Here is a 14,077-nt window from a genome sequence, read left to right as displayed (position 1 = left end):
GAAAGGAGATGAGGAGAGAAAGCCACCTTAGAGTTAAGAACATACCCACTAAAAAGGCTGACAATGGATGAGGCGTTTACAGTATTTCCCTTCAGTTCTAAACACTTTGACTTTAACAAGTCCTTCTATCCGATCAGTGCTCTTGCAAAAGCATTGCATAATGCTTAGATGATGAGAAATGAACTGACACTCAGTTTGTACACTCATCGGTATGACAGTCCCCAGATCCAGAACAGAGGCTGGGAAACAGACAGTGTTAAATAGTGTCATGACTACATGGAACTCTCTGGTAACCCAGGTAACTCAAGCTAGCTATAAAACCAGATTTAAAAACCATAAAAATACCACCCTATGGCAGGATGGGGACTGTGAAGAGCCACACAGAAATGTTGAACCTTTTTTTATTGTATTTTTCATTGTATTATTATGTCACTTTTGATGGGAGTGTCTGCTGAATGGCTAAATTTCAATGTAAATGTGTGTGTATTTATTTATATTATTTATTTGATTTGTTATGTTGTTTCCTGTTTGGACTCCAGGAAGAGTAGCCATTGCCTCAGCAGCAGCAAATTGGGGATCCTAATAAATATCAAAATACAAAATGCTAAACTGTACAGAAATCCGACTTAGAATAACTCTGAAATGATCTAGGCATTTCCCATGGCTGAAAGACTCTAGGTATTGTACAGAAATCAGACTGATACTTGACTGCATACCTGGAACACCCTGACCTGCCCAATCATGTTGTTTGGCACACAGAGGTAAATAGCACTTCCTTTTAACTGATACTGATGCCGCACCCTTACAGAACATTCCAGAACACGTCTTGCCGCTTTCTGTCTTCATCTTTCTTTCTTAATGCTGTCATTAAGTTACTTGACATTTGCAGAATAAAGGACAAACGCTCACATAGGGTATTTATTGGTTTTGCTGAGTTATGGACCTTTAAAGGCTCATACATTGCCTTCAGAAAGTATTCATACCTCTTGACTTATTCCACATTTTGTTGTGTTAGAGCCTGAATTCAAAATGGATTAAATAGATGTTTCTTCTCATCAATTTGAACATAATGTCCCATAATGACAAAGTGAAAACGTGTTTTAAGAAAGTTTTGCAAATTTATTTAAAATGAAATACAGAAATAGCTCATTTACATAAGTATTCACACCCCTGAGTCAATACATGTTAGAATCACTTTTGGCAGCGATTGCAGCAGTGAATCTTTCTGGGTAAATCTCGAAAAGCTTTGCGAACATGAATTGTACAATATTTGCATATTATTATTTTTTTAATTCTTCAAGCTCTCAGTTAGTTTTTGATCATTGCTAGACAGCCATTTTCAAGTCTTGTCATTGATTTTCAAGTCAATTTAAGTCAAAATGTAACTAGGTCATACAGGAACATTCAATGTTGTCTTGGTAACCAACTCCACTGTATATTTGGCCTTGTGTCTTAGGTAATTGTCCTGCTGAAAGGTACATTTGTCTCACTGTGTCTCATGGAAAGCAGACTGAACCAGGTTTTCCTCTAGGATTTTGCCTGTGCTTAGCTCTATTCCGTTTATTTTTAAAGAAAATCTAAATCCCTAGTCCTTGCAGATGACAAGTATACCCATGCGTGATGCAGCCACCACAACGCTAGAAAATATGAAGAGTGGTACTTAGTGATGTGTTGTGTTGGATTTTCCCCAAACATAATACTTGGTATTCAGGACATAAAGCATTTACAAGCATTTCGCTATGCCCACAATAACATCTGCTAAATATGCATATGTGACCAATAACATTTTATTTGATTTAAAGTGAATTTCTTTGCCACATTTTCAGCTGCTTTACTTTAGTGCCTTATTGCAAACAGGATCCATGTTTTGGAATATTTTAATTCTTTACAGGCTTTCTTCTTTTCACTCTGTCATTTAGGTTAGTATTGTTTAGTAACTACAATGTCGTTGATCCATCCTCAGTTTTCTTCTATTACAGCTACTAGACTCTGTAACTAATCACTGAGCAGTTTCCTTCCTCTCTGGCAACTGAGTTAGGAAGGACACCTGTATATTTGTAGTGACTGGGTGTATTGATACACCATCCAATGTGTAATTAATGACTTCACCATGCTCAAAGGGATATTCATTCTCTGTGGGGTTTTTTGTTGACCAATCTACCAATAGGTGCCTTTGCGAGGCCTTGGAAAACCTCCCTGGTATTTGTGGTTGAATCTGTGTTTTGAAATTCATTGTTCGGCTGAGGGACCTTACAGATAATTGTATGTGTGGGGTACAGAGATGAGATAGTCATTCAAAAATCATGTTAAACACTATTGCACACAGAAAGAATCCATGCAACCTATGTCTTGTTAAGAAAAGTTTTACTCCTGAACTTATTTAGGTTTGCCGTAACGAAGAGGTTAAAAGCGTATTGATTCAAGACATTTCAGCTTTTCAAAAAACATAATTCAACTTTGACATTATAGAGTATTGTGTGACACAACATTTTTAATCCATTTTAAATCAGAATGTAACACAACAAAATGTGGAAAAAGTAAAGGGGTGTGAGTGAATAGATAGACACTGTAAGTATTGCTCTGGTTGTGTACAGAACAACCATATGTCTGAGCCAGCTAATGGAATGTCCGGATTTGCCACTCTAGCACTCTGCTCCGCAATGGATGGAACCGGAAACTTTGTTGCAGAAACAATGGGCTTGACTGGGCGTCTTGCCCTGCACTGCGTTGCACAGGACTTTGTGGTTTATGGGATATCTCTCTCTCTCTCTCTCTCTCTCTCTCTCTCTCTCTCTCTCTCTCTCTCTCTCTCTCTCTCTCTCTCTCTCTCTCTCTCTCTCTCTCTCTCTCTCTCTCTCTCTCTCTCGTACCAATGGACGTCGGCTTTTAATTTGCATCTCTCAAACCCAGCAGATTTAATGAAGTTAAAAAATATTTTCCTTAAGAAGACACACTCCTTTACATTGGGGACCCGTGAGGTCCCCTTTGAACATGGAAAGGGGGATACCGATGCCTCTCTCTCCCTGAGTAGTGTGTGTACCAATGGACACCAGCTTTTAATTTGTATCTGAAATGTGTCTGCCACATTTAACCCAACCCATCTGAATTTTAACCCAACCACATCTTCATCAACCAAGGAACAGTGGGTTAACCGCCTTGCTCAGGGGTAGTTCAACATATTTTTACCTTGTCAGCTCAGGGAATCAATCCAGCAACCTTTCGGTTACTGGCACAACACTCTAACCACTAGGCTACCTGTTGGTTCAATTGGAACCCATTGAACTGAGCTGTGGAACATGTAGGATCTAAATTTGATCGCCATGTTATTGCAGGACTTGATTTGCCGTAAATAAAATATATCAACCCCTACAAAAACGTCCATTAATTATAATCCACTCAATAATTCACATTTCCTGTTGCTGCAGGATTATTTTCCTGCTGTGAGAAACTGGTCAAATGAAGATCCTAAATCTGTTAGAAGTGTGTAACATGGGTGCATCAGCAGACGTTGACATATTGTTCCATCTAAATCACCTAATGTGAACCTATCCATAGGTTCATCCGCCATTGCAGCCAATCATGATGATGTATGTTTGGTTTTATATCTACAAGGCAATAAGTATAATATGATCATTAAAGATAATTGTTGGCAAGGATTAATTTGATCTCTGATAGAATGATTACATTTACATTACATTTAAGTCATTTGGCAGACGCTCTTATCCAGAGCGACTTACAAATTGGTGAATTCACCTTATGACATCCAGTGGAACAGCCACTTTACAATAGTGCATCTAAATCATTTAAGGGGGGGTGAGAAGGATTACTTTATCCTATCCTAGGTATTCCTTAAAGAGGTGGGGTTTCAGGTGTCTCCGGAAGGTGGTGATTGACTCCGCTGTCCTGGCGTCGTGAGGGAGTTTGTTCCACCATTGGGGGGCCAGAGCAGCGAACAGTTTTGACTGGGCTGAGCGGGAACTGTACTTCCTCAGTGGTAGGGAGGCGAGCAGGCCAGAGGTGGATGAACGCAGTGCCCTTGTTTGGGTGTAGGGCCTGATCAGAGCCTGGAGGTACTGCGGTGCCGTTCCCCTCACAGCTCCGTAGGCAAGCACCAAGGTCTTGTAGCGGATGCGAGCTTCAACTGGAAGCCAGTGGAGAGAGCGGAGGAGCGGGGTGACGTGAGAGAACTTGGGAAGGTTGAACACTAGACGGGCTGCGGCGTTCTGGATGAGTTGTAGGGGTTTAATGGCACAGGCAGGGAGCCCAGCCAACAGCGAGTTGCAGTAATCCAGACGGGAGATGACAAGTGCCTGGATTAGGACCTGCGCCGCTTCCTGTGTGAGGCAGGGTCGTACTCTGCGGATGTTGTAGAGCATGAACCTACAGGAACGGGCCACCGCCTTGATGTTAGTTGAGAACGACAGGGTGTTGTCCAGGATCACGCCAAGGTTCTTAGCGCTCTGGGAGGAGGACACAATGGAGTTGTCAACCGTGATGGCGAGATCATGGAACGGGCAGTCCTTCCCCGGGAGGAAGAGCAGCTCCGTCTTGCCGAGGTTCAGCTTGAGGAGGTGATCCGTCATCCACACTGATATGTCTGCCAGACATGCAGAGATGCGATTCGCCACCTGGTCATCAGAAAGGGGAAAGGAGAAGATTAATTGTGTGTCGTCTGCATAGCAATGATAGGAGAGACCATGTGAGGTTATGACAGAGCCAAGTGACTTGGTGTATAGCGAGAATAGGAGAGGGCCTAGAACAGAGCCCTGGGGGACACCAGTGGTGAGAGCGCGTGGCGAGGAGACAGATTCTCGCCACGCCACCTGGTAGGAGCGACCTGTCAGGTAGGACGCAATCCAAGCGTGGGCCGCGCCGGAGATGCCCAACTCGGAGAGGGTGGAGAGGAGGATCTGATGGTTCACAGTATCGAAGGCATCCGATAGGTCTAGAAGGATGAGAGCAGAGGAGAGAGAGTTAGCTTTAGCAGTGCGGAGTGCCTCCGTGATACAGAGAAGAGCAGTCTCAGTTGAATGACTAGTCTTGAAACCTGACTGATTTGGATCAAGAAGGTCATTCTGAGAGAGATAGCGGGAGAGCTGGCCAAGGACGGCACGTTCAAGAGTTTTGGAGAGAAAAGAATGAAGGGATACTGGTCTGTAGTTGTTGACATCGGAGGGATCGAGTGTAGGTTTTTTCAGAAGGGGTGCAACTCTCGCTCTCTTGAAGACGGAAGGGACTTAGCCAGCGGTCAGGGATGAGTTGATGAGCGAGGTGAGGTAAGGGAGAAGGTCTCCGGAAATGGTTTGGAGAAGAGAGGAGGGGATAGGGTCAAGCGGGCAGGTTGTTGGGCGGCCGGCCCCCGTCACAAGAAGCGAGATTTCAGTTGCATGGCAGTTGCAAAATCTCTATTATAGCATTGACTATCTCTTCATCATTCTCATCTGTTGTTATTGTCTCAGACATAGCACACAACGTAATTATCAACGCAGAGCAACAGAGTATTGATTTTGGCTGTGTCCCCAAAAGAACACCTTGCAACACCTTGGTAACACCCTTGATAAGCAGAGAGAGGAAGGGAGCAAACATTGTGGTTGAGAACAAATACAAAGTTCTGTTTATTTCCGGCGGCTGCACCCTGGTTGAAAAGGGCTCCACTCAAACTCTATCTAGCCTCACATTTCACCACCTTAATGAAGTCACAGGGCATTCGTCAAAGTGGGGACAGGAGGAGAGGAGGAGAGGGCAGACGTGTGACCGCCAAAGGGAAACGCAGAAACAGAAAGTATGGATGGAGTCCCCGAACTCCAAACAACTTCTATAACAAGTTCTAAACACCGTATGTAGGTGGCATTGGGAGTGGTTCTACTGCTAACAACATTGTATCACATATCACAAGTTTTTCAAAAACATTTGGAGATATAGGTCATAGTTCATTTTAATGGACACACACACACATCATTGCAAATCTCTATCATTGCAGGTCTACGATCCAAGTGAAAATGTATATATTTTTTTAGCTTGATTGAGTAATTGATCCATATGGGGAAGCTTTGAATCAGAATTGACACATTTATTCACGTTCAAATTCATCCACTAACTACGCACCGTTGCATTCCACACTGTTGTGGGCAGGATGCAGCATGTGTCTCTCACGAGATCCTGCACACTCAGCTCTGACACCACCCTTGTTTAACTAATGTAACATTTACAGAGGGATTGGGAGTTCTTGCGCTAAATGCCATGAATCATATAAATAGTGGCAGCGGTTATCCGAGGAGTGAAAGGATCACAAGGCCTAGCTTACAGTGCGAATGCATAATAACATCAGTTCTCACCGAAAGTAATTAGTCATTCATTGGTAAGCTTTATATTTTGTTGATGTGCCCATATTTGTACTGTATCAGTGAACCCATTTGAACCCTTAATTACCATCAGAACTATTTAACACTGTTAAACTTCGTGTTTAACCTTTGAATGCATCAGCTCTCACAGAAAATAGTAACTCGGAAATTGTAATAATTTAGATTCTACGGTATATGTCCCCCTAGCTGTACTGTATGAACTGTCACTGAACATAAAACACTAATTCATTCTCACCCGGACCTGCTAAGCACTGGTATGCTTCCTGTTACCGAGGAGGGAAGCTTTCTAGACTACATTACATATCCACGTGACAAACTGGTTAACAAATTACATTTTCACAACACAGCTGCAATGCAGTTTTATCAAGGTTTTAAAGCACTATGTAAAAATCCTGCTGGATAGTTAAAAGGACAGTTCACCCAAGTTACAATATGACAAATTGGTTTCCTTACCCTGTATACAGTCTATAGACAAGGAATGACAGCAATTCATGCTTTGGTTCAGTTTCCCTGGCACTGTTTCCACATGCTTGCGTTGTAGCATGTTTTGAGCATCATGTCCTAATCATCCTAAAGTATCTCAAATTGATTGTGAAGCCCAACAAACTCACTTATAGATGATTTGAAGATGATGCGCGGAAATTACTCAAATCAGCCGCATTATTTGAATGGGATTTGTGCCACAAACCAAAGCATGGATTACTGTCATACCTTGTCTATAGACTGCTTACAGGGTAATGAAACCAATATGCCATTTTGTAATTTGGGTGAACTATCCCTTTAAGAGCTCTGTGGGAACATACATCTTAGGTTAATGGATGCATGATGAATATACAACATTGTCATCGGTATATGTGGAGTTTATACTTATTCACAGCTGTCATTTATATAAATGGTGAAGAGAGCAGGCCTTTGAATAGTACCTTGTGGTACTCCTTTCTAAACAAATTACACTTTGTTATCCAGAACCTGCACAAAAGCATTAGCTAGCCCTCCATTGTGTGTCTACACACCAACATCAGGGAAAGGATTACATACAGTATGTACTATTGTAGAACACTCAGCTTTAACATCATTAGGCCTATTGCTATAGATCAAACTCTATACTAAATGTACAATATTTAGTTGTTGTACCAGTCCTGTAATTTAACCCTCCCTAAATTAAAAGTAATTTCTCGTGATTATAATGTTTTCAATGAGCCAAATAACACATTGAAAGAAAGAATGGGTCTTTTAACGCTCGGCCTAAGATTACCCGCGTCACAAGGAGGATGCTCACTGACAGTAAGTAACAGAGACTGTGGTAGACTGCAGCTGAGCGACTAAAGCTGGCATGCGGAAATTTGCATCCCCCCACGTCTGACAGAGAGGGAGAATGTCACACAGAGTCCGGATGGAACTGAGAAGCTGACTGTGGGTGAGAGACGTGTTTATGTAGGGCTCCTGCTTGGTGAGTAAAGCTTGGCTGTGTTAGAATACAGTCGAAGAAGGCTTACGCTGTGGGCAAAGCTGGTTGAGATGACGTCGTAGTGAAGGTGTCACAATGTAATGACGCCATTACTTCATGTTAGTATTCACAATGTGTTTTTGTTTAGAGAACTGTGTTTCTCTAAAATATCACATTTATAATGAATTGATTTATAACATATTCTAACAGATAATGTTTGTTTAATAGAGGGCATGATTCTGGAACTTATGAAATTAAAGGTAGAATCAAAGACAAGTGTAATTCATTTGACCTTGAAGTCAAAAAGCAATGGAGTGACTCAAAAATCATGTTAAAACATTTTTTTAAACCACAATGTAAACAGCTACCAACCCTTTCAAAGAACCCTTCTGTGTAATCAGAAAGTTAAGGCCTGTGATAATTTTATCAACACCCTGAGTCCACGGCCAAGGCCTCAGTGCCCAAGCCTTTAATCTCTGTGTATACGGTGTATTGATCGCCAGAGCTTTTTTAAAGTGTGTGTTCAGTCACACATTGATCTGGTTAATGACCACAGACCTGCCTCTGATGAGAACTGAAGACTTGGGTTACGATCCAAAGGGGCCATAGGGTTCTGGTCAAACGTAGTACATAGGGAACAGGGTGCCGTTTGGGATTCATCCCAAGGCCTCAAACATTGAAGATCAAACCGAGGTCAGCAAACGTAGAGCCAATGGGTTAACTAAGGTGATAGAAGTAGCAGGCCGATAATTTGCATTGAGCTATTCATGTATTCAAAAGTATCCAAGAAGCGATTCATGTTTCACAATGGGTCCTGTTCAAATTATATCCGTGGTCAAATAAAGCATGCCCTGCTGCAAAAACTTGTGGTAGGAAATGGATTGTTTGACCAAGTGCACTTCATAGGAAGAGTGAGGAAGCGGGGGAGGGAGGGAAAAAGACAGAGAACAGATAGAAGGACAGAGAATAGTGAGAAATAGAGATGCTTAACAACTTGAAATGATCTGCCATAGTGGACCTCTAAAGTAGATAGTGAGTCTTTATCTGAAATGTCCTGACACTACCCCGACATAAACCCTGTTACAATGATAACAACCATGTGACAACTAATTCTAAAGTGGCATGACAACATGTTTTTGAATCAGCTTGTGTGAGAACCCTGCAGCAACAACACTAAACAACAACAACAAAAAATAGTTTTTTTTGGCGTGCAACTATTCCCTTTCTCAAAGAGATGTTTTTCAGCTTACCTCTAAAAGGTAGGATGTGTGTCATTCAGAGGGTTACAGAAATAGAAACAGCGTGACCGTCAGTAGATAAGGCAAATAAGCCACAGACCTCTTACAATTGAAAGTAAAAGAAAACAAGCAGATAGGCCTGGTAAAATGCAAACATTCACGCAGAGTCATTAGGAGAGAGCCCAGCTAGCACATTTGGTTCCTTGGAAGTTGTGGGAACATATGTTTTTGGATTACCATTGGTTGTGGAGTGAAGCCATACGTTTCCTACATTTTAAATACATTCCAACAGTATTTAAAAAGTATATATAAAAAATATGTAAAATTCATCAAAACCTATTATTCAATCTATTTCAAAATAGATTATTTTAGAATGCATTTTCGCATGTGTTTATCAATATATTTTAAAATGTATTGTATAAATATATTCCAACATGCATTTGTTAATAAATAAAATTATTAAAATGTATGGCAAATACACAACATTGGACAAATCATATCATAATGAAATGGTGACTGGCTGAACAATGAAACTTTAGTAGGCAGTTTGGCATCACATGCACTTATGTCAGTGTCATTAAGACTGCAGAACTGGCAGAGTAGGAACTCAACCTCCAATCACAGAACACAACATAACACATGACAATCCGTCTCATTGCAGGCCTAAGAGCACTAAAACAAAGCCACATACCAAAAGCACTAACATGCATTTAAATGCATTTAAATGATTACAAACATACATTATATTGCAGCCTACGTCCAGCGGGCAGAAGTTGTTCCACAAAATGTGGGTATTTTGCATCCCTTTGATATGTCCCTTTGATATGTTAAGTAGAAGTTCTGCACCAATATTGGATTTAAAAAGCCTGTTATATGAAATGAAGTGCCCTTTAATATAGACCACATGGCGAATTAATTCAGCATTTTGACATGTCCTGCTGGGCAACCTCTGTGACTCTTAGGAATATTTGAACCCACTAACTCCCCCAAATCCTTTTCGCCATCATTGTAAAGCCTTAGTTATTTCATTGCTTTGACAGTTACTTCTGAAGGTTATTTTTTTAACGTGATTTAGTGAATCATTTACTTCTGTCCCTCATTTTAAGGTCAACTCTGTTACGTGAACTGAACACTCATTTTAAAAATATATTGAAACTATTCCTTTTAAAATATTGATTTCAAAAGAAACATTGATTATCTAATAGTCAAGTCATAGTGTAAAAGCAGGTGAGATGATTCTACTTTTTGGCCATTTTCTGGTGTTTTGCAGTGTAAAACTGAGCGGTCGAGAATAATTTGTCAACCCTGTTACCCATAATCAGACAGACTAGAAACAATAAAATAAATGCATTCAATTGCCGCTTCCTGTTGCGTACAACAAGCTTTCACAAGACGATTCATGGCTGATTTAACTAGTTATAATTACCAGATGGAGACTGATGGCGCTGACAGATAGGGCAGCTCTGCTTCTAGCTCCCAAGCAACTTTGCAGCATTTTTTTTGTGTGTTATTTGTTACATTATTATGCCAGGATTTTTTTGTGTTATTACTTACAGCCGGAAATACCTTTTGGATATCAGAGTGGCAGTAACTCACCAGCATTACAACCAGGAATACAACATTCCCGAATTGGATCAGGGAATGTAACATACTGGGGTTATAATGTCCCTGTCCATACAGCCAGCTGGGTTCTTAGTACATCGCGCAGACAGGAATAAAGAACTCTCTGGGAAGAAAAAAGGTGGCGGTGTATGTTTCATGATTAACTACTCATGGTGTGATTGTGATGACATACAGAAACTCAAGTCCTTTGGTTCACCGCACCGAGAATACCTCACAATCAAATGCCGACTGTATTACCTCCTAAGAGAATTCTCTTTGGTTATAGTCACAGCCGTGTATATTCCCCATCAAGTCGATACCACGACAGCTCTCTACACTGGACTTTATGCAAATTATAAACCACGTATCCTGAGGCCGCATTTATTGTAGCTGGGGATTATAACAAAGCAAATTTAAGGAAACCGCTACCGAAGTTCTACCAACACATTGACTGTAGTACTCGCTCTGGTTAAACATTGGACCACTGCTACTCAACTTTTCAAAATGCCTATAAGGCCCTCCCCCGCCCTCCCTTCGGTAAATCTAATCACGACTCCATTTTGCTCCTCCCTTCCTATAGGCTGAAACTCAGTACCCATGCTAGGGTCTATTCAACGCTGGTCTGACCAATCGGAATCCATGCTTCAAGATTGTTTTGATCACAAGGACTGGGATATGTCCCGGGTAGCCTCTGAGAATAACATTGACGAATACACAGATACAGTGACTGAGTTCATCAGAAAGTGTATAGGAGATGTTGTACACACTGCGACTATTAAAACCTACCCAAACCAGAAACCATGGATAGATGGCAGCATTCGTGCAAGACAGAAAGCGCAAACAATCGCATTTAACCACAGAAAGGTGACTGGGAATATGGCCGAATACAAACGGTGTAGTTATTCCCTCCGTAAGGCAATCAAATCGGAAAAACGTCAGTACAGAAACTGAGTGGAGTCACAATTAAACGGCTCAGACATGAGACATATGTGGCAGGGTCTACCGACAATCACGTACCTCAAAGGGAAAACCAGCCACGTTGCGAACACTGACGTCTTGCTTCCGGACAAGCTAAACACCTTCTTCGCCCGCTTTGAGGATAACACAGTGCCACCGATGCGACCTGCTACCAATGACTGTGGGCTCTCCTTCTCTGTGGCTGACGTTAGTAAGACATTTAGGCGTGTTAAACCTCGCAAGACTGCCGGATCAGACGGCATCCCTAGCCGCATCATCAGAGCATGCGCATACCAGCTGGCTGGAGTGTTTACGGACATATTCAATCTCCTCCATATCCCAGTCTGCTGTCCCCACTTGCTTCAAGATTGTTCCTGTATCAATAAAGCAAAAGTAACTGAACTAAATGACTATTGCCCCATAGCACTCACTTCTGTCTTCATTAAGTGCTTTGAGAGGCTAGTTAAGGATCATATCACCTCTGCCTTACCTGACAACCTAGACCCACTTTACCACCCCAATAGATCCACAAACGATTTAATCGCCATCACACTCCACACTGCCCTATCCCATCTGGACAAGAGGAATACCTATGTGAGAATGCTATTCATTGACTACAGCTCAGTGTTCAACACCATAGTACCCTTAAAGCTCATCACTAAGCTAAGGATCCTGGGACTAAACACCTCCCTCTGCAACTGGATCCTGGACTTCCTGATGGGCTGTCCCCAGGTGGGGAGGGTAGGTAGCAACACATCTGCCAGGCTGATCCTCAACACTGGAGCTCCCCAAGGGTGTGTGCTCAGTCGCCTCCTGTACTCCCTGTTCACCCACGACTGCATGGCCAGGCACGACTCCAACACCATCATTAAGTTCGCAGACGACACAACAGTGGTAGGCCTGATCACCGACAACGACGAGACAGCCTATAGGGAGGAGGTCAGAGACCTGGCCGGGTGGTGCCAGAATAACAACCTAGCCCTCAACGTAACCAAGACTAAGGAGATCATTGTGGACTACAGGAAAAGGAGGACTGAGCAAGCCCCATTCTCATCGACGGGGCTGTAGTGGAGCAGGTTGAGAGCTTCAAGTTCCTTGGTGTCCACATCACCAACAAACTAGAATGGTCCAAACACACCAAGACAGTCGTGAAGAGGGCACGACAAAGCCTATTCCCTTTCAAGATTTGGCCTTGGTCCTGAGATCCTCAAAAGGTTCTACAGCTGTCTGCCATCCAGGACCTCTACACCAGGCGGTGTCAGAGGAAGGCCCTTAAAATTGTCAAAGACCCCAGCCATAGAGTGTTCTCTCTACTACTGCATGGCAAGCGATACTGGAGTGGAAAGTATAGGAGAAAAAGGCTTCTCATCAGTTTCTACCCCCAAGCCATAAGACTCCTGAACAGATAATCAAATGGCTACCCAGACTATTTGCATTGTGTCCCCCCCCCAACCCCTCTTTTACGCTGCGGCTACTCTCTGTTTATCATATATGCATAGTCATTTTAATTATACATTCATGTACATACTACCTCAATTGGACCGACCAAGTGCACCTGCACATTGGCTAACCAGGCTATCTGCATTGTGTCCCGCCACCCACCACCTCCTATTTACGCTACTGCTACTCTCTGTTCATCATATATGCATAGTCACTTTAACCATATCTACATGTACATACTACCTCAATCAGCCTGACTAATCGGTGTCTGTATGTGTTCTCGCTACTTTTATAGCCTCGCTACTGTTTTTCACTGTCTTTTTACTGTTGTTTTTTATTTCTTTACTTACATATTGTTCACCCAATACCTTTTTTGCACTATTGGTTAGAGCCTGTAAGTAAGCATTTCACTGTAAGGTTGTTGTATTCGGCGCACAAGACAAATAAACTTTGATTTGATTTGATTCCTGTTGTAGTGATAAGATTATCTACAGATATGAGAATAAGTATGTAGGAAGTCTGTGTGTACAATGATCTGCACCTACACAGAATCAGAATGTGGACAAGATCAGGACAAAGGACACAAGTTAGAACCAGGTATTAACAGGGCTTGAGATAGATTGTTAGTGAAGGAAGCAGAGGGTACAAGGTATCGTGTAAAAATATTATACTAGCACACACAGACAGATTGAAACACACAGACACAAGCGTACACACGCACACAGACAGATTGAAACACACAGACACAAGCATACACACGCACACACACACACACAGACAGATTGAAACACACAGACACAAGCATACACACACACACACACACACACACACACACACAGACACAGACACACACACACACACACACACACACACACACACACACACACACACACACACACACACACACACACACACACACACACACACACACACACACACACACACACACACACACACACACAGTCTATATGTTATTAATCCTTGTTGTAAAGAATGTCTTGATACATTATGAGGAGATAAATTACATGATA

Source organism: Oncorhynchus masou, chromosome 28 (genome assembly GCF_036934945.1).
Source record: "Oncorhynchus masou masou isolate Uvic2021 chromosome 28, UVic_Omas_1.1, whole genome shotgun sequence".
NCBI classification, from domain to species: domain Eukaryota; kingdom Metazoa; phylum Chordata; class Actinopteri; order Salmoniformes; family Salmonidae; genus Oncorhynchus; species Oncorhynchus masou.
Note: the sequence above shows the minus strand (reverse complement) of the source record.